Consider the following 22,596-nt stretch of genomic DNA (forward strand, 5'->3'; position numbering starts at 1 on the left):
GTGAAGTGTGCAGGACTACCTAACTGGATACATGCGAGCCGTACGAAGAGAGTGGTGAGCCCGCAAGATCATGAAGAAGTGTTGTTGAGAGCACCAACAGCAGCAAAACAAGTGGCACTTCATGAGCAAGAACCAGAGCAAGTTGACACAGACTTGGTGGAAGATGGGTCAATTACACCAGTAAGAGACAAAGGTGCAGGAGAACAAGATGGGGAGCAAGAGTCTAACTCAACGAAAACGACTGGGGAACAAAGCACAGGAGGAGTTCTCCCAGAAGTAGACGGTGCTGAAGCACAAGCAGACCAAGTGCCAGATCAAGAGGGGTAAAGAGGCGAGACGGATCAAAGCCAAAGTGATCCGACTCCTCCTGAACCCGTTGAAGGTCCATCAAGAGAAAACACCATAGATAGAGGGAAAGAGAAGAGTCCAATTTTAAAGAGATTACTGACAGAAGAAGCAAGAAAAGGAGACAATTGGCCTGAATCACAAATAGGCAAGAAGAAGGAATTGGTTAGAAACGAACCAATAGAGGAAGAAGTAGACACTACAAGAAAAGACGAACTAAGTGAAGGAGAATTAGATGGAGAACAAAGGTTGAAAAGAAAGAGAGTAGCAAGTCGAAGATACGCAGGTCCTTAGTAGGCATATGCAGCAACAAGTGAATGGCAAAATGAGTTCATGTCCTTTTGCTTTGACAGAGAAGTTCAGTACTTTGATGCAACCTGAAGTGAATCACTAGACTGAGTTGTTGAGCTAATCTGAAAGAGAATTTAAAAAGAGACTGTTGAAATAATAAACGGAAAATACATTGATAACCCGATATGACATTTGAAACCTGGATATGACAAGCTGCTAACCAATATTTGACAAAGGAAGAAAGGGGTTCCTGTGTAAGAAATTGAGTTGTGAGAAATAAGCATATTTTAATTTTTTAATTTTGATTCTTCCTGTTGCACACCATCTTAGAGTTATTTCTGCTTTCTGATGCTGTACAGATCATGGCTGAATTAAATATTAGCGTTAGAAATATTAGCTATTGTAGATATTTGGGTGTTGGAGTGGCAATTATGTGTGGAATAATATTTCTAATAATGTTTGTGGGTGTCTATTCATGAGGTGAAAGAAGCTGCTATTACTCCTATTCATGAGACTACTACACTAAAAGCTTTAGACAGGTTCAAGCTAGATGAAAAATATTTGCATGACTATACTAATGCACGAGGAGAGCTTTCTTCTAATGTTTTCTATTGGTTGTTGAGTGAGTATATGGAGACGATGGATGCAAAGAATTGTCTTGTGTGTACGCAAATTCCTTCCTCTGTGGAAGAAGGGGTTACGTACCATAGTCTGCCTCTAATTTATGGCTTAACATGTATTCTGCTACTAACCAGATTCTATAACCAAGAGTATATTCAATATTTCTACTCAAACCATGACGTTGTGTTTTCCTTTGTTCCTATTATTAGATACTTGAGTAAAATAGCTAAGGAGCATGATATAGTATTAGTTAGAGGATTCTTTGAGCCAACACTAACTTTTGGAACTGCTTATGTTCACTGTAATAATCTCACCTGCTTATTAACTCTGTGTGAAAAAGCTTAATAGGGCATACTGATAATAGAAGGAAGGCATTAAAGGAGAAATTAGAAAAAGGGCTGGAGAAAAGGACTTATAAAAATGACTATGTTTACACTGCTATTAAAACAGGAGATTAGCTTTAGATACATTACACATGGGGAAGCTTTGTGTATATATAGGCCAAAATCACGCACTGACACATTATTTGTGGGGACAAGTTAACGTAGGCATGTGTTTTTGTTTCAGAGCAAATGGACTTTTATGCTGAATGGTCAGGACCCTGTGATTCCTGGAATTTATTATATTTGTAGACTTAATGCTTATTACCGTCTTCCTAGAGGATGGTATGGGACATGCTATTCTATAAAGAAAATACAGAAAGTGACTGAATTACATCATGTGCAATAGAGGAGGGAACCTCTTCTGCAATTGTGGGAGATATTTTTGGGGCAATAATTCCTTCTGTAGGAGTTATTTTGAATGCAAACAAGATACGAAAATTGTCTACTATTGTGGATAATATGCTGACAAACTTTACAGAGGCAATACTCCTGTTAAATACTGAATTGGCTGCGGATAGAGCTATGACGCTTCAAAATAGGCTTGCCTTAGACATATTTTAGCAGAAGACGGCGGGGTCTGTAAAATGATTAAGGCTAGGCATTGTTGCTCGTTCATACCTGAGAATGATAAAGAGATAAGAGACTTATGGCCAGATGTAGCAAACTTTTGCGAGTCGCAAATGGCCCGACTCGCAATTTGCGACCTTGCAAAATCCGAAATGGGATGCAAAAATACCATTTCCGAAGTGCAAATTGCGATGCAATCCATTTGCGATTCACAAAAATAGCGATCTGATTTTGCGACCTGCAAAGAGGAAAACCATATGAAAAAGGCAGTCGCCCAGCCACAAGCCCATTTTGCACACCCAAATTACCACTAAGTCAGAGCAGGTGGTAACCAGAACCAAAGTATAAAAGGAGACCCAGAAGGCATCTGGGTTACTCAAAATGGCAGAACTGTATGTGATAGCATGGAGGAGAAGAGTCCACGCCACCCAGTAGAGGAGGAGGAGAAGCCAGAGACAGGAGAGGATTTACTGAACCAGGCAGACACTTTTCCAACAAACTGAGGAGGAGATTTATGACAAATATCGACTAAGCAGTGCAGCAATATTAGAATTAATTGAACTACTCAATCCACAGCTTCAACGACAGACATTGCGCGGCAGCGTCATCCCCACACATGTGCAAGTGCTATGCTCACTGCACCTCTTGGCCTCGGGTAGCTATCAGGGGGTGATTGCTGTGGCAGGTGGGGTATCCCAAAGTGCACTCTCACGATTCTTCAGATGTTTCCTAGATGCCATACTCACACAAATGTCCAGATACATATACCTACCCAGGAATGAGGCAGAAATTAACAGCACCAAGTTGGACTTCTACAGAATTGCCAACTTCCCCCATGTTGTAGGATGTGTGGACGGGACACATATACAAATCTGCCCTCTTGCAAATCTGGAATATGTGTTCCGCAATAGGAAATGTACCCACTCACTAAACATTCAGGTGGTATGCAACACACATAATGTCATTACTGACATTGTAGCCAAATTTCCAGCGAGTACACATGACTTATACATATTCAGGCACAGTGGGATACACCAATGTCTAGAACGTGGGGAGTTTGGAGACGGATATCTATTAGGTATTGGTGACTACACCCAGAAGCCATACATACAGGTCACTGTAGAAACCATCCATACCTTGCTAACATTGCTTATTTTTGCCAAACAGGTGACAGTGCATATGCCCTAAGACAATGGATACTTACCCCGTACCTAACACCTGGCAATGAGAACGAAAGGCGATATAACAGTGCCCATCGGCGGACCAGAACTGTCATCGAGAGGACCTTTGGATTGTTAAAGGCAAGATTCAGATGCCTCCACAAAAGTGGAGGTGCACTCCAGTATGCCCCAGAAACAGCATTCAAGATCGGTGGCGCATGTGCAATCCTACACAACATTGCCACCAGATATGGGCTACATCTCACACCTGAAGACAGAGATTCGGAGGATGAGGAGCAAGAGCTCCCTCACCGACAGCCTGGGGATAGAAGCATTGCAAATCAAGGCAGACAGAGACGGGACCACATTGCAACCCAATACTTTGGCAGGTACATGGCAAAAGTCACCACACTCACTGATGTCAGACAAACAGAGCCCAGTTGTGTAGTGGAACTAACAAAACCTTTTTATTTGTAAACTAAATGATGAAAGAAAAGTGCTGTCCGTTAAGGTCTGTACATGTCCAAACATAATGAGGACACATTGACATAATGTGCCTCATGACTCATGCTGTCTGATGGCTTACAACTTCCTCCTTGTGCGCCCAGCATGGCTCATCCCAGGTGGGTCAGCTGACCCCTGCTGTGCGCTTGCACTTGTGTGTCACTTGCAGACACATTACTTATTGTGGACCCCTCTTCACTGTCCTGAAGGGTCTCACCTGTTCCCCTTGCCACCTGCCTAGCTTCCATCAAGTCCACTGCGTGGCTGATGCGGCCAAGTCCACATGCCACATCCCCCGCAAAGTGGCCAAGTTCCACCTGTAAACTCACTGTCCGTCTAGACAGGCCATTAGTGATTGTTGCAAGATGCACAAATGAAGCTGCCATGCGGTCGAAGCGTGCCACTGTGTGGCGCTCCCTGCGCCTTGCGTTGCGTCTGTCTGCCACCAGTTCAGTCACAAGTTGGCGGATGGCCTGGGTGAGATCCCCCACATTTTCATTCAGTATAGTGAACTGAGGGGGTCTTTCTGACCCTGGCGGTCCATGACCGCCATGGCCGAGGGTGGCGGAAGCACCGCCAACAGGCTGGCGGTGCTTCCTGGGCTATTCTGACCGCGGCGGTAAAGCCGCGGTCAGAAAAGGGGAACCAGCGGTTTCCCGACGGTTTTCCCCTGGCCCAGGGAATCCGCCATGGCGGCACTGCTTGCAGCACCGCCATGGGGATTCCGACCCCCTTCCCGCCAGCCTGTTTCTGGCAGTGTCCACCGCCAGTACCAGGATGGCGGGAACGGGTGCCGTGGGGCCCCTGGGGGCCCCTGCACTGCCCATGCCACTGGCAGGGCCCCACAAAGATTTTCACTGTCTGCTTTGCCACTGCACCCGTCGCACCCCTGCAACTCCGCCGGCTCCATTCGGAGCCGGCTTCCTCATTGCATGGGCTTTCCCGCTGGGCCGGCGGGCGGCCTTTTGGCGGTCACCTGCCAGCCCAGCGGGAAAGTTGGAATGACCGCTGCGGTCTTTTGACCACGGTTCGGTCATTCGGCGGTAACCGCATGGCGGCCGGCGAGCGCCGCCCGCCGCGGTCAGAATGACCGCCTGAGTGTTCACTTCAGCCAGGTCAGTGGTCATGTTGCTCTCCATTCTGTCCAATGTACTTGATATTGACCGCAATTGTCTGTTTTGCAGGTGCTGACTATTAAGGAGGGATGCCTCTATTCCTGACATTGCTGCATCCCCCATCTCCTCCTGGGGCACCGCCTGAACTCGGCGTCTGTGTCTGCGCCTTTGTTGTGCTGCTGGCTCTGGATGACTTGCTGTGGAGCTGGGACTAGGGGTCATGTGAGCTTCCCCCATTCCCTGCTCTTGTTCCTGAGGGGACTTTGGTGGTGTCCTGCTGGGCCCAGGTATTTCTGATGCAGCCTCCTGCACTGTCTCTGGCCTGTTGTATCCTCCCTGCATGCTGTCGCTGCTGGTGGTGTCTTGTGGGAGACCTGTGGGATATAGGGTATACACTGTCAGTCTCTCACATCTGTTTTATGCCTCATAATAAACAATTGCCTATATACTGTCTACTGTACTACATTGCCCATAATGCACTATTCTAGTGGTTGCTAGACTGGTATGGAGCTAGTCTGGTGGTGCCTGCTGCTGTGTACTGGGAGAATGTGGATACTGCATTTGTGAATGCATATCTCATGGTAAGCACTTTTGGATGTCCCTGGCGTAGAACTGTCCAATTCTCCCATTCCTAGTATGGCCTCAGGCTCCAGGGTCTGCTCCACCATTTCTTCCATAGCTGTGGGTGGTGGGACGGTGGATGGGCCTCCTCCGGTGCCCCTCATTTCTCTGAGCCGCTCTGCTACCCTCTCCTTTGTCCTGGAGAGCACGTCATACCACCTTTTCTTTATTTCTTCCAGGGTGCGGTGGCTCACCACTATGGCATTAATCAGGTCCTGGATTTGCAGCCAAATCTTCATTTTTTGGTGTCTGGAACACTCAGGGATGCCTTCCCAAACATCTTGTCATGGTGCTGGCAGCATTCCTCTGTGAGCACCTCCAGTTCATTGTCAGAAAACTTAAGTTTTCTTCTTCTCCCAGCACTGCCTGTTTCCTCCATAGTAGCAGCAGGCCCTCTCTCCTGTGTGTTACACAGCAGTTTGGAAAGGGTGTGGCTCTCCCTCCTCCCAGGTGTATTTGATGACTTCTTGGTTCTGATGTCATCACCCAGAGCCAGGAAGTGAATTTCCGAACTGTTATGCTACACCTGCAGGCAATTTGCAGACCTGTCGCAATTTGCGACACCCTACTCGCCAATTGCGACCTCGCTAGAAGCAAACACTCAAAATTCGGTGCGACATAATTTGCGAGTCGCAAATTGGTGTTGCACTTTTTTCTTGGATCCCATTTTGCGAGTCGGAAATTGCGATTCGCATTGAATCGCAATTTCCGACTCACTATTTTTTTCTACCTTCATCTGGCCCTTACTTACTAATTTAACTAATTCAAGCAAGGATTTGAAAGAATTGAAGGAATCAGGGGTTTGGGAAATGGTTGGAAATGGATTTGCCTCTGTAAGAAATTGGTTTAGTCAAATTTAGAATGGGATATTATGGAAAGTTGTGCAGGGAATATTAATTGTGATTGTTTCCATATTAGGATTATGGGGTACATGCAAATTATGGCAAAGGGTAAAATTAAGGAAAGGTAAAAATGGAGACAAATTTATAGGGAAAAGTCAAGAAGAAGGCAAAATACATCTGAGACAAATTTGTAAAGTGTCGACAAGAAAGGTGTGATAACATATTTAGTCATCAGAGGAGGGACTATTGGAGCAGATATGATAATTGAAGACATTTCTAATGATTAATGGGTGTTTATTAATGAGAAAAATGCATAGACAAATTATTATTAGAAAAGAATGTGTATAATCGAAAATGTGCCCTCAGAGAGTGGTCACCATGCGTATTAACAGATGCTAAATAATGGAACAATGTATATGAAAACGTAATAATGTATCAGAACTGGCTGTATAACCTATGTTTTATGTTAATTCATATTCTTAAATTAGCCAGACTAAAGGCCTGGTTTCACTGGGCCTTACTTGCTTATAACATGGAGACTCCAAAAAACATTGTGAGGACTGGTAACTGGAAGGAGGGACCATGAACTATTCAGAGTTCAGAAGGCACAGCTAGAACATTCTGCGACGTATCAGCGGACAGGAGATGATGAGGACAATTTGATACAATTATGTGTAGTGTAGGCTAAATGTACTTTCCCAGGACTTGAAGAATAGAGGCACTGACTAAAGACTCATACGCAAAAGTTTAATTACCTGAAGAGCTGGATGATGTTCTCATCATGAGAATGACCAAATGTTCTCATCATGAGAAGGACCAATCAATATTATGGGACACGGAGCCTATGCAAAATTAAAGACTTGGTAAACAAAAAATATAGGTTAGAGTCATAACTTCCGTCATAACTTCCAACGGACTGACCAATTAGCAATTAGTGGGATGGACTGGGAGACCCTAATAAAAAGTCATGACAAGGGGAACGAAATCAGAACTGCGAGGAGAAAGTTGATGACATCAGGAGACGCTGTCCGAAGTGCTGATAATTGGGCTTATACTCTGTGAGCCTGATACGTAGCTGACCACTAATGACCTGGGGACGACGACTGACTCGTTGCTGATCCATCATGGATAGGTAGCTATGAAAATGTGACAGACAATTTTGTGTCTTTCCTTCTAGGTGCCAACTGCTCTGTTTCTGAATAGATTTTCTCTCTTTAGATACATTTTTCCAAATTAATGTTTCATCTAAATTGTTTTCTCATGAAGACCCACATGCTGATGCTAATCTTGGTTAGGTAGGCTGACAGAGGAGACGCTGACAAATGACTGACAATTTGAATTGCTGAATTACTCCATTAATGCTGATATTCACTGACTTATGATTCACATTGTTGCTTTTGTTTTCTTTGGAGAAAAATGTTTCCATTGATGAATTAATAAAGATTGATTAATAAAGGCAAAATTAACATTTGATTTGAATTATAATCAATAGGGACTAAAAAGATATTAACCTTTTCCATGAGTGATGGTTATTTCTGATTAACATGTTTTTTCATTTTGGTTCCTTAAGTGTTTGATATTGATCTATTGATGTTGATTATTGGTTCAGTAATCACTGCATGATTAGGATACTCCATGCGATTTAAAAGGTTCATCGACCCATACGCGTCCCCTTTTAAGTTTACTTACTAAGGACCGGGTGCGCTATCACCCTTAACATGACATATTACTACATTAATCAAAAATGAGCTCAACATTTCATATTAATAAGCTATTATTAAGTACACTTCGTGAACATTGACGGACACTCTGGTAGGCCCACCTTCAAATGCGTGCATTATTTTTCTCTAAGTTAATACACTTTCTTTGCAAAGCCAACACTCAAAATGCATGAATATTCATTAATAAAACGTATTAATAACTCAGAGTTAACAAGTGTAAGATTAAATCAAAGCTAGACAGTGTTAGTATTTGGCAACCTAGCATTTGACAGTACTACTGGCAGACAACTAAGAAGCAATTTCGTCCACGGTAATCATTTGGTTCACTAATTAAACACTTTACATTTCCCTTGAGGTTTGCCAGAGAATTAATGATTTCACAAAGATGAGTTGAAGAGGTCTGTATTGTTGTGTGTTTCCTTGAAAAGAACACTTGCCACTGCAATCTTGAGATTTTATTGAAGTCTCGGAATGAAAACATTTTTTTTTTAATAATAAATCCCATTGTCATTGCCTTCTTCCTTGTCTCTGGATATCTAGAAGACCCATGTCTATGAATACGGTATGTGACAAGTGCACAGTTCACAGAAGCTCCTCTGTAAGTACAGCCATATGTACAGCTAGTATGGTGGTGTGTGGTGGTGTTTCTGAAATGGAGGTGATGATTCACAGTTGCTAGATATATATGGATCACAGGATAGCAGGAAGAGCAAAATGGAGAAGTCAAATCAGATTCCACTAAGCTTATGGGTTATATCACTTTTTAGACAATGTGTCATTTCTCCATTTTGCAGTTGTCCTGAATCAATATTAGATATTTATGTTGACTTTCTAGCTGGGTTGAGTCAATCCCTAATGATCTCATATCATTCCTCTAAATAATTGTTTAAATAATATTTGGCTCTTGGCAGTTTCATAGGTTAATGCATCGCTCCCTCAAGCTTCTATGAGTGTTCTGTTTTCAAAACATAAGGGACCTATTTATGGGGTAGTCATGCAGTGCAGCAAGGCACCTTGTTTCACTGTTCTGTGTGACAGCGAAAGGGCGGGAATGCACCATATTTAAAGCAATGTGGCACATTCCTGTTGTTTCTCCTGCACTGGCACCTTTTGGGCTGCCTAGCGCTAATGCTGGTACCTTTGCAAGGGTGTCTGTGTTGCATGCATAATTGTTTTGTGCAAGAAGGGGCACCTTCCTGCACAAAAAACAATCCTCCGAGGCATATTCCTTTTTCTATGTGTGCTGTTGAAAGATAATGTGGACCATCCTGAATGTAGGAGAGAGGAATTTGTAAGGCCATGTGAACCATTTTGCGATACTCAACCGCTGATTAATTTACAAGCTCAAATCAAACTAGTGCAAAAAGAACAAGTGATGGGCGGAATGCTAAACAATGTCAAACATTCACCCCCAGTACAGAGATCTGGGCCTCAATTCATCATTTTGTTTCTACCCATACCATTCCTGTTTGGACCCAGCCATATGAAAATCAGTCTTGGCCCTGCTCCCCATGGGAACAGTCCAGCCTGAAATGCCAAACCATGTCCTCCATGGACTGGAAACAAGCATCCTGGGACCAGTTTCAATGTATCACCCTTCATCAGCCAGGCCAGCTTGACTCCAGTGGCATGGGGAGCAAGGGACCCACATCTAGGCATACCCTTCCCACTTAGGGTGACAAATGCAAAAAGAACAAGTGATGGACGGAATGCTGAACAATGTCAAATTAAACTAGTGGCCTCAGGGTCAAGAGATAATCATAAGATGGGTACTATACATACTTGGCAAAAGCTAGAGTGAAACATGCAATGCTCGGCCACCCCTTTCTCTGGAGTGCAGACCAAATATAATTGTTTGGAGTATGTATCTAGAGTCTTTGCTTTTTGAGTCCTACTTGTCCCTACTGAACAAAGTGATATCTTGGCTGGAAAAGCATTCAGGATGGCTGACTGAGTTTTCAAATGATATTATCTCTGTCAGAAGAGCATCCTGAATTGGCTTGATGGCAAAATCGTCACAAGATGACTGTATTGTTATAAACTGTAGTCAACCAGCCTTAATGCATGCTGTGCTGCAATGTCTCTCCCTTTCAACTGTACACTCAGATGGGAATAAAGCCCAACCTCTTGTTTTTTTCTATAGACATGGAGTTTTTCACTTGCATGCCCTCTCTGTAGGGCCCCTTCAGTTGGCCCTAGAAAAGAAAGAAAAGAAAAGGCAACACCCTATCATCAATACAGCATTTTATCTTTCTCTAATATGTGAGGCCTTAGCAGCATTAGAGCAATTAGACAAATAGCTGATTGGGGAAAAGACACTAGCAATTCTGATACTACCCCTGTGTTTAAAGGCCAAAGGAATAGGGATAAACTTGCCCAGGAAGAGCTCTGGGCCATAAACCCCATGGAATGTGGTGGATCTACGCTCCAAGTTAAGAAACCCTGGATGGACAAGGACAGTGAGCATTATTCAATTATCTGCTGCCAAGAGACCTGGCTTTTAGATCCACCTATTTAGATGGTTATACCACCTTCCATGGCCCAGCTCCTCACTCAGGCAGGGCAAAAGGGGTACTGGCCACCTTTATCTCAGTGGTACTGACTGGTATCTCAGTGAGAGAAGTTGTTGTTTCTTCATATTTGCATATGCTTTTAGTTCACTTGCAGAAGCCCTTTGATCTTTTACTGATCAATTAATATTACAATGTATTTGGTACCGCTGTGACGAGTGTAGTGGATGGTCGGGAGGAACATTTACATAAATTACAATGTGATCACAACAAAGAGTGTTTTATTATTTGGGTAAGTAATTTTGATATTCAAACTTGTGATCAAAATATACTGGCATCATGTGGTATTTATGATGAGCTAGAATAACCACTCATTTACTTTAGATGTACCCCATTTGGAGCAGAATTGTGGTGGTTAACTCCCTTTTGTTTGTACAAGATCTGCTGACACAGAGTATAGGCAAACACCAATATATGTGGGCCAGGTTCTAGTTCTGTTATTGATCACATATTAATTTCAAAGGAACGTTTGCCATTTTTCAAAGACCAGAAAGCTTTGACTAGTTGCATAGGTGACCACAACCCTTTAACACTGGCTTTGGAAATGGATTTCGGAAAGGTCGTGAGATGGTTTGTGCCTATGTGCACCAGCTGGGAAGCAACAATGTCATTTATGCAGTGTAGAATTTTCTTTCAAGTACATTACGCATCCACAGCAAGTATTAACAAAAGTCATCTTCAGAATTGTATTTTTTATGATTTATCTGTTCAATGATTTTAAAATTTGTTCATAAAATTCAATGTTGTACTCTATTTATTTCAAATTTTTATGGCTCACCAGAGTTGAATAATGTAATAATGACAAGCTGACTGACTGACTTGTTACACCTGGTTAAGACTGGGACAGTGCACCTAATTATGAAACAACCCTGTCCTTAATGTATGTGTGAGCTTTTGACAGATCATACTGAGGAGAAGGCATTAGTGAAACACAGAGCCTTGAGGTGAATCAGTAACTATTGTTCACTGGAGGCAGAGAGACCTCTCTTTGAATAGGGAGATGCCTGGTGGCTCAGTTTGACCAACTTCCCAACATCTGAAGGGGCACCCTTAGGGGCCATATTGCCTGTGTGCCAATTCCAATTAGCGCACAATCAGTGCACCTACCAGGAGGTTTTTTGCCTTTGCACAGAGTAGGTGCAAAGGCAAACTGTTTCTGCATTTGAATGGACCAGCACACCAAAGCAAATGAGGTAGTGTGCTCCTCATGATCATGTTGATGATCATGTTGATGCAATATGCGCACTCGCTCGACTCATCCTCAACCTCCCTCATGATGAACACATCTCTGCCCACCTCCAAGACCTCCACTGGCTACCCGTCAACAAAAGGATCGTCTTCAAACTTCAATCCACGCTCACAATGCTCTCCATGATGCCGGACCAGCCTACCTCAACGAGAGTCTTAACTTCAACATCCCGACAAGCCAGCTCCGCTCCACCTACCTCGCCCTTGCAACCTTCCCCTGCATACACCGTACCACAACTGGCGGAAGATCCTTCTCCCACCTTGCCACCAAAGCCTGGAACTCCCTCCCCACCTCCAGACCTTCAGAAAGCGCCTCAAAACCTGGCTCCTCCAGACCTCCCAGCGCCTTTAGACCCTTCCGGGTGAGTAGCGCGCTTAACAAATTTCTGATTGATTGATTGATTGACTGGCAAAATGCACTGTGTTGGAGGTGCAACACAAGTTTATGCAGTCTTTTCTACCAGTGCCAGCAGTAGTAAGAAAAGAGTGAGTGAGTGTAAATGCCCTTTGTCCCCTGGCGCACTTTCTATAATACAGTCTCTGGCCTCTAATTTGCTTCCTGCTCTCATTGTGAGGGCAGATTGATTTTAAATCTTCTATTCTGGCCTCTAGGATGGCCAAATAGACTGTGTGGGCTGTAGGAGTATGGGTGTGGCCCAATACTAAGACTGGCATACCAGGGTCCCAACCAATTTGTTTTTTAAACTAACCCTAATGTCTAGTGCTCTTTCTGCACCCTCCTTGCATGGTGAGAAAGACTATGCACTTTAGGGCATAGTGATAGAACCTGAGTTCACAGCAGAGTGGTCTCATCCTTTCATTTATTAAAAATCAGTCCCTGCATTTAGTTGGCCTTCTATCCCCATCTTCCCCACCCAAACGTGAACAGATTGAGATACATTTCCCAATCTGCTCCATTAGATAGACAGTAAGTCTGCCTGTGCTTTAGGCGTTGGGTTATATATAATTAAATAGCCTATACTGTATGTGAGAAAGTGCTATCAGGGTAGGATCTAAATAGAAAAATGCAATCCTTATCAGTTGGTTGTGGAAGGTATCATATATTGAGCAGTACATGGTATCCCTCATTATGCTACTCTTGCGACACCTATCTGGTGGGCCTGTTTTGTTGAGAAAGGGGTCTGGGGCTAGATTTAAATCTCTTCAGTTTCAGCAGACATGCTAAACTCTACAAACAATCTGGACTATTTGGATAGTAAAGATTGCTTGCTCTTATTGGTTGCACATCCTACTTCTATGACTATTGTCCTATCTAGTGTGCATACTTTTGTCAATTCATATTGTCCTCCTTGGTCTGTCAATCTCCTAAACATGTTGTGTGGCATTGAATTTGATATAAGAGTGGGTACACCACAATTAGTAATATTGGTAGGAGTTCCCTGAGTGGTAACTGAATAGCTATTACTAATGATTGAGCCTACCTAGTCCTTGTTAAGAGTTTAATCTCCGACAAGTGAGTCTCTTGCATTAGTGCAATCTCTGTGTCTTTGGTGTAAAATAACAGAGAAACCATTTTTCTTTTTACTTAGTGGGACATTACATACACTTTACATTATTTTACTTTTAGGAGTTTAGAACCACATGGGCAGTGTGCTTAAAAATATGGAATTTGCTGATGGTATAAAAAGAAAGGAAATTGTTGACCTCTAAGGTACAGAGAAATAAGAAAAATATATTCCTGCTTGATCTTGGCCTTAGGACTCAGCACTTGTTAACATCAAAATCACACGCTTAACCATGTGTCAAACCACATGGGAAGTGAGCTTAAGAATATGCACTTTGCTGAGGAAATCTTCAAAATCTAAGGTACTGAGAAATCAGGAAAATGTATACCTGTTCTTATCTGAGGGCTCTGGAATTGTTAATAACAAAATCACAAGCATAACCATAGGCCAATTTGTGACCAACCTTATATTGTAAAAAGGAAGAGAGGCTCAGGGAGAATATTAGTACTAATATTGTCAGCCTATTTCCAATGTTGCCATGCAACATGCTTTAGGAACCGTGACTCAATGGCTCTTGTAACTCAACAAGCCAGAAAAAACTATAGGTTATCTTATTTAGTGTATGAAAAGCTATGGACAGTATAGTACGTGGTCTGTGTAGGGAGCTGGCCTGGCTTACAGTGGGAACCTTGTGGTACTTACACCTTGTGCCAGGTTCAGTTATCCCTTATTAGTAGATTAGTACTGTTCTAGCAGCTTAGGCTGATAGAGGTAGCTATAGTAGATCAGCTTAGGCTGAACTAGGAGACATGCAAAGCTCCTACTATACCACTTATATCATATAGCACTATATCATAAGAAACACAATACTCAGAGTTAATAAAAATAAAGGTACTTTATTTTAGTGACAATATGCCAAAAGTATCTCAGAGGATATAGGGCCAGATGTATGAAAATTTCTGCATTCGCAAACGGTGCGAATCGCAAAATTCGTCCGTTTGCGCATGAAAAAACATGGTCTGCGATGCATGAAAGGCATTCACAGACGAAAAATAAGAAATCACAAAAATTGCGATTGTTTGCGTTGCGACCTGTTTTTGCGAGTCGCATTTTGCGATTCGGTATATCCAGTAGGAAATTGCGAGGCGCAAAATGCGAGGCGCAAAATCCAAGTCGCAAAGAGATGCATCAAAAAAATCGCAATTTGCGATTTTTCGCACAATGGCATTTTGCACATGCAAAATACCACTAAGTGAAACCAGGTGGTAACCAGGTGCAACCTATATAAAGAGTCCCAGAATGCCTCAGACTCTTTTCCACAATGGCTGCACTCTACGTACTGGCGAGGTGGATGAGGATCTTGTCACGTTTGAGGAGAGGGAGGAGGTGACAGGAGCGCAATTTCAGAGTGCGCATTACATTTTTTGACCAGACAGAGGAGGAAATATTTGAGAGGTATAGGTTGAACTCAGCCATGATACTTGATCTGATAGCTGAGCTACAACCCATACTGCAGCGCAGAACACATAGGACTCATAGCATCCCCACCTATGTGCAGGTATTATGCTCCCTCAACCTACTTGCCTCAGGGAGCTATCAATGGGTCAGAGCAGCAGCTGGAGGGGTCTCACAGAGTACCCTCTCTAGATTTTTCAATGCATTTATTAACGCCATGCTGAGCAGGTTACACCAGTACATTAGATTCCCCCACACCCCACAGGAAATACAGCAGACAAAAATAGATTTTTACCAGATAGCACAGTTCCCCCATGTCCTAAGTGCCATAGATGGGACACATGTTGCAATCTGTCCACCATCAGCAACAGAGTATGTGAACCGCAAACGTAAATACCAACATTCAATGAATATACAGGTGATATGCAATGCCTCTTAAATCATAACTGATCTTGTGGCCAGGCACCCAGGGAGCACACATGATTCATACATCTTTCGTCATAGCGGCATTCACACAAGACTGCTAACTGGGGAGTTTGGGGAAGGATATCTACTAGGTATTGACACTCTGTACACTGGCGCATTGATGGCGTGCTGATGTCAGATGGCTCAGTTACTCAATATACCCTCTGTCCCTTCCAGGAGACAGTGCCTACACAGTACACACCTACATGATGACGCCCTACCTAAATCCTGCAACACCAGCAGAACAGAGATACAATGCAGCACACAGGGCGACCCGCAACGTGGTGGCCTGCGTCGGAGTGGCGCAATGTTCTGAGACCCACTCGTATTGGAGTCTGAAGCAGGATGGGTGTCAGTCTCCCCTAAACTGGCATCTGCTGTGGCTGCTGGGCCTAGCCCACCTGCAACGACAATATGCAGCATGTCAGTTATATTTGTTACAATTAAGGTCACTCAATGGTAAAAAAGGTACAGGTACTTCTCTTCACTGTGTTGTGGGTGTTGTGTTCTTCTGGGTGTCGCACTGCTTAATTACATTGTATGTGCTACTTTCAGCTCCGGGTTGTGGACTACCACTCCCATAAGGCATTGTTGTGCTGCTTCTAAGATGTGGAATGGACAACTTATCACACTGTTTTACATTACTTGCTAATTCCTAAGGGGCTTTTGTGCATACACATATGGGGTTACATTTCAATATTGCACTTACCTTTGCTGGTACTTGGTGTGCTGGAGGTGCCAATCTCAGTGACCCCACTGACTGCTTCCGGGAGGAGTGTGGACTCCACTAGGTCCTCTATCAGGGTGGAGGGTGTCTCTGTGTGTGGTCCGCCTCCTGTGCTCTTGGCCTCCTGCAGTCGTCTTGCCACCCTCTCCTTGGCACGGGACCGCAGGTCGAACAACCTCTTCTTTATTTCTTCTACCGAGCACTGTGCCACTCCAACAGCGCAGACCTCCTCTGTCAGCACCTCCAGCTCTTGCTTGCTAAATTTCAGCTTACGCTTTCTTTCTCCCTTCTCCTTTCCCTGGGCAGAGGTGTCCATGGTTGTTCAGCTGTGCTGCTGCCTTCGCCAGAGACTTCCTCAGTGTGGCTGGGCTGGCTCTCTCTGAGTGCTGGTTTGGGTGTGGCACCTGAAACTGCCTGGGATGGCTCACTTCCTGCTTGTGATGTCATCAGGCTCCTCCAGGTGTGCTTTCTCACAATTTCTCGCAATTTGCGATTTTCAATTACCGAATTGCAATTTGCGAAAATGCAAATTGCGATTCGGTAATTGGGCCTCACAAACCACAAATAGCGATTTTTAAGAAATCGTTATTTCCGAATCGCAATTATGATACATGGCCAATTGCGACTCGGCAATAGCGATTTCTTCAAAATCGTTATTTGCGATTTGCAGGGCCATTTCTTCATACATCTGGCCCATACTCCCTTGGGAGGTAAGTAAAATACACAAATTATACACACAAACCAAAATCAGGTAAGTAAAACACTTAGACAAGTAGTGCAAACACTGTAGAACACAATACTGTAGAATGCAATAGGAGACAATAGGCCTAGGGGCAACACAAACCATATACTCAAAAAGTGGAATGCGAACCACAAATGGACCCCAGGCCTAGTGTAGTGTGTAGAGGGTTGTGGGGAGTGTAGGAAAACACTAAGGGTGTCCAAGATACCCCACCCCAAGACCCTGAAAAGTAGGAGTAAAGTTACCCTGCTACCCCAGAAAGACAGTAAAGTTGAGACAGGGGATTCTGCAAAGGCAACAACTGACTGCAAAGCACTGAAGATGGATTCCTGGACCTGAGGACCTGCAAAGGAAGGGACCAAGTCCAAGAGTCACGCAAATGTCCAGGGGGACAGGAGCCCACTAAACCTCGGATGAAGGTGCAAAAGGGCTGCCTCCGGGTGGAAGGAGCCGAAGATTCTGAAACAACGGAAAGTGCCAGGAACTTCTACTTTGGTCAGAAGATGTCCCACGGCGTGCTGGAGGATGCAGAGTTGTTTCCACATAGAAAGACCGCAAACAAGCCGTGCTATCTGCAAGAGTCGCAGTTGAAGGTTTTGGGTGCTGCCAGGGGCCAGGAAGGACCAGGAGGTCACCCTTTGGAGGAGGAGACAGAGGAGGCGCTCAGCAACACAGAGAGCCTACGCAGAAGCAGGCAGCACCCACAGAAGCTCCTGAACAGGTGTTCGGGAAATCTGAGCACAGCGGTCATCTCAGCACAACTAAAGAGGGTCCCACGAAGTCAGAGGTCAACTCAGCAAGTTAGGCAATGCAGGACAGAGTGCTGGGGACCTGGGCTGTGCACGAAGGAAGTCTTGCAAAGGTGCACAGAAGCCTTAACAGCTGCAGATCACGCACTACACAGGATTACTGTCTGGTGTGGGTTGGCAAGGACTTACCTCCACCAAATTTGGACAGAGGGACAACTGGACTGTCGGGGTCACTTGGATCCAGCTACTGTGTACCAGGGACCATGCTCGTCAAGATGTGAAGGGACCCAGACACCCGGTGATGCAGAAATTTGGTGCCTGCGTTGGCAGGGGGAAGATTCTGTCCACTCACAGGATATTTCTTCTTGGCTTCCAGTGCAGGGTGAAGGCAGACTGCCCTCAGAGCATGCACCACCAGGAAACAGTTGAGAAAGCCGTCAGGATTAGGTACTACAATGTTGCTGGTAGTCTTCTTGCTACTTTGCTGTGGTCTTGCAGGCATCCTGGAGCAGTCAGAAGTCCATCCTTGGCAGAAGTCGAAGAGAGAAGTGCAGAGGAACTCTGGTGAGCTTTTGCATTCGTTATCTGAAGAGAAACCCACAGGAGAGACCCTAAATAGCCCTCAGAGGAGGATTGGCTACCTAACCAGGTAAGAGCCTATCAGGAGGGGTCTCTGACGTCACCTGCTGGCACTGGCCACTCAGAGGTCTCCATTGTGCTCTCACACCTCTGCATTCAAGATGGCAGCAGTCTGGGACACACTGGAGGAGCTCTGGGCACCACCCCTGGGGTGGTGATGGACAGGGGAGTGGTCACTCCCCTTTCCTTTTTCCAGTTTCATGCCAGTGGAGGGGCTGGGGATCCCTGAACCGGTTTAGACTGGTTTATGCAAGGAGGGAACCATCTGTGCCCTTCAAAGCATTTCCAGAGGCCAGGAGGGGCTACTCCTCTCAGGCCCTTAACTCCTATTTCCAAAGGGAGAGGGTGTACACCCTCTCTCAGAGGAAAACCTTTGTTCTTCCTTCCTGGGACTGGGCTGCCCCGGCCCCGGGGGGGGGGTAAACCTGTCTGAGGGTTGGCAGCAGTGGTAGCTGCAGAGAAAACCCCAGAGAGCTAGTTTGGCAGTACCTGGGGTCCATGCTGGAGCCCCGGGGATGCATGGGATTGTCCCCTCAATACCAGAATGGTATTGGGGGGACATTTCCATGATCCTAGACATGTTACAGTGCCATGTTCGGAGTTACCATTGTGACGCTACACATAGGTATTAACCTATATGTAGTTCACACGTGTAATGGTGTCCCCGTATTCACAAAGTCTGGGGAAATTGCCCTGAACAATGTGGGGGCACCTTGGCTAGTGCCAGGGTGCCCTCAAACTTAGTAACTTTGCACCTAACCTTCACTAAGTGAGGGTTAGGTATATAGGTGACTTATAAGTTACTTAAGTGCAGTGTAAAATGGCTGTGAAATAATGTGGATGTTATTTCACTCAGGCTGCAGTGGCAGTCCTGTGTAAGAACTGTCTGAGCTCCATATGGGTGGCAAAAGAAATGCTGCAGCCCATAGGGATCTCCTGGAACCCCAATACCCTGGGTACCCAGGTACCATATACTAGGGAATTATAAGGGTGTATTAGTGTGCCAATCAGAATTATTAAAATTAGTCACTAGCCTGCAGTGACAATTTTAAAAGCAGAGAGAGCATAAACACTCAGGTTCGGGTTAGAAGAGCCTCAGTGATACAGTTAGGCACCACACAGGGATCAGATACAGGGCACAACTTATGAGCACTGGGGACCTGGCTAGCAGATTCCCAGTGACACAGGCAAAAACAAACAAACATATAAGTTAAAAATGGGGGTAACATGCCAGGCAAGATGGTACTTTCCTACAGTCTGTCCATGTATAGTAATGATCAATATTTCAGAGTCGATAAACAATATTCAATTTTTCATTGTAGCAGTCCAACCCTGACGTGTTCATTCCGACTTCGGCGGTAACTGAACCGCCACACCGGCAGCCACCAGGGTGGCGGTGCTGACTGCCAAATAACCAGTGTGGCAATTTCCCCATTGCTACCGCAAAGCTGGTTGGACCCACCAGGCCGGAAACGAGCATCTCCAACCTGGTGGGCCACCCAATACAGCCAGCAGTATTCCACGTCCCCGTTCCACAAGGGATTCCGTGGCAGGAGCACTGCTGCAAAAAACCCTGGCGGAAAGGCTACGGGCAACAGGAATTTCCATTCCTGTTGCCAGTAGATGACTCCCCCCCCAACTCCCAGTAGAGACCCCCCACCCCCTATCCCTATACTGAGCCCCCCCCAAACACACACATTCATACCGTGACACACACACACAAACACTCCCCTCCCACCACCCCATGCATTACACGCATACACACACTCTCACACACACCCATTTACAAACTCCACCCCCTCCCCTTGCAGAGGACACTTACCTTGTCAACAAAGTGCTGCTCCCTGAGGAGATGGGACCTGCCTCTCCCACTAGGGCTGGTGGAGTCCTTTTGGCGGGACGGCGGTGGGGCCGCTTCTGCACCGCTGACTGGCAGCACGAATACTGGAGGATTTCTACCCAAATTGAGGCGGAAGTCCTTCAGTACTCGGAATATGGTGGTCGGAGGACCACCAGCACTGGTGGTCCTCTGGTGTCTGCAACTTCGGCGGTCTCACTGGAAGACCACCAAAATCAGAATGAGCACCTGAATATGTTTTATATTAGGGTTGACTGAGATATATGTCTGTTGGCTGTCAAGCAGGAACAGACCATTTTTGTTTTGTCTGCCTGAAGAACTGCCTGCACTTGATGATGCTGGAGAAGGAATGCAATGATATGGCCAAGGAAATTACCACTTGAGCATTGGAGATTTTAAACCCCATGAGCCCTCTGAAATCTGGTGCTTTAGCAAATATAACACAATGAACTCAAGATATCTGTTGTATAGGAATCCTATCACATCATCTTTCTCTACTTTCTCTGATGATACTTGAAAATGGTCCTCCAGGATATTACATTTTTGACACAGATGTATGTCATCAGTCCAGGTGCATGTTCAATTTTCCTTCCAATGGCTCAAAGTCTCTTCTGATTCAAATCCAGATGAATGCTGGAAGCTGTTCTATTAGAAAAGGTTGATTTTATCTTAGAAACCACAGCTGACATTGTTGATGCACGCTTATTATGTGTTAAGTAAATTGTAGATATTGCTTATATTACAAAATCTAACAATAGCTCAGGCAACTGACAGTACCTGATATCACTTTGAAGACAAATATTTAATGTCTAATTGGCTTTGACAGTCTAGAGCAGTGGATTTACAAGGGTAACTAATGTATATGCTGTATGCAAGCTGTCATGTTACTCCAGTAAAGTTTTAGGTGTGTTCTATCATCAATCTCAGTCAGTGCATAAAAGAATTGCTAGTTCTTTAGTAAGTACTCTGAACAAAGCAGAGTAGGGTGTCTCCAGGTCTGACGCTCACTATTGTAGACCAGGTACAGTAGCAATCAAAGATTACTAAGAACTCTGCATAGATAAGGAAAAACTTTTTTTAACAGTCATTCCTGAAGATGTCCTCAAAGTGGTGGAAGCAGGAGTTGGATGTCAGGCTTGATCTCCGCTAAGCCCCTATCAGTAAGAAGGGTATAATTTGCCCTCAACATGAATTTGAGGAAAAAGTTGAGTTGCCACAAGTTTACTGAATATATCCCCCAAACCAAGATATGAGTGTGGCATATTGCCATGGTACAATGCTGAGCTCTAGGGAATGAATCACCAGCCCCCCCAGAAAAGTGTAGGAAGCCTGGATTGCAAATACATGTATTTTTCATGGATTCAGCAATAAAGGGCAGGTCTGCTTTATTCATGCCAATGTGAAGAGTTCTTGACTGTTCTGGGATCATCCGCGTTAGGGTTTCTCCAGCTTCAATGCTATATCAGTGTCAGTGCAGTGGGATTTCAGGGTCCCTACTTGGCTTCTTATGTGTTTTACGTAAGTGCTGGTTCAGTATCTTGTACACAGCAAGACTTAAAAGAGGATCAGCTCACAGATCAACACTAAGAACAAAACACTAAGAAGCAGAACCATTTTTTGATGCACTTACTCAAAATTCCCAAAATGATAATTTCTCCTCACTCTCTAGTCTCATCAAAGTACTTCCTCCTTAGCGACCTCAACTACCACATTGACATCGGCAATGATACCAACACTGCTTCCCTCCTCGACAACCTCGCCAAAATAGGACTAAAGCCACTGGTCACCTCACGAACACACATCGCTGGACACATGCTTGATGCCATTTTCTCCACCAGCAACAATATCACCGTCGACAACACCCACACACTTTGCTGTACTGACCACCACTGCATCTATTTCACCATCGTCTCACCGAGCTTCCACCTCCACACACTCCGAGCCCCAAGAAGAAAATGGAACCGGATCACAGAGGATCAGCTTTCCAACACCCTCAGGAACTCCTCCCACCCCCACACCGCAGACGCCAGCATCTCAGCACAGACCTTCCACCAATGAAGCTCTGAATGCACCAAAACCTTAGCACCTTTCCACAGGACCTCAGCAAACCACCACCACGAGGAGGCCAGCAGCTTCTCCTCCACACTAACAGGCCTCCAGGCGCACCTGTAGACCACTAGTGAAAAGATGGAGGAACAGCAAGTCCTTCAAAGTTGCCACCAAATCCTACCACCACCTCATCAGAGTCACCAGGAAAGCCACCCTGCAGGACCGTATCAGCGCCACCCCTCACAACACCAAAGAGCTCTTCGCCTTGGTCAAAGAGTTTGCCAATCCCCAATCAGAAACAGCAAACATCCCTCCATCTCAAGACCTCTGCGACAGGCTAGCCAACTTCTTTCACTGGAAAATCCAAGACATATACAGCTACTTTGGATCTCAAGACCCTTCGAGCCCTCCAACAACTGCCAGATCCAACCCACCTAACCACCACAGACCCTGCACCA

The sequence above is a fragment of the Pleurodeles waltl genome, chromosome 8 (genome assembly GCF_031143425.1).
Source record: "Pleurodeles waltl isolate 20211129_DDA chromosome 8, aPleWal1.hap1.20221129, whole genome shotgun sequence".
NCBI lineage: Eukaryota > Metazoa > Chordata > Amphibia > Caudata > Salamandridae > Pleurodeles > Pleurodeles waltl.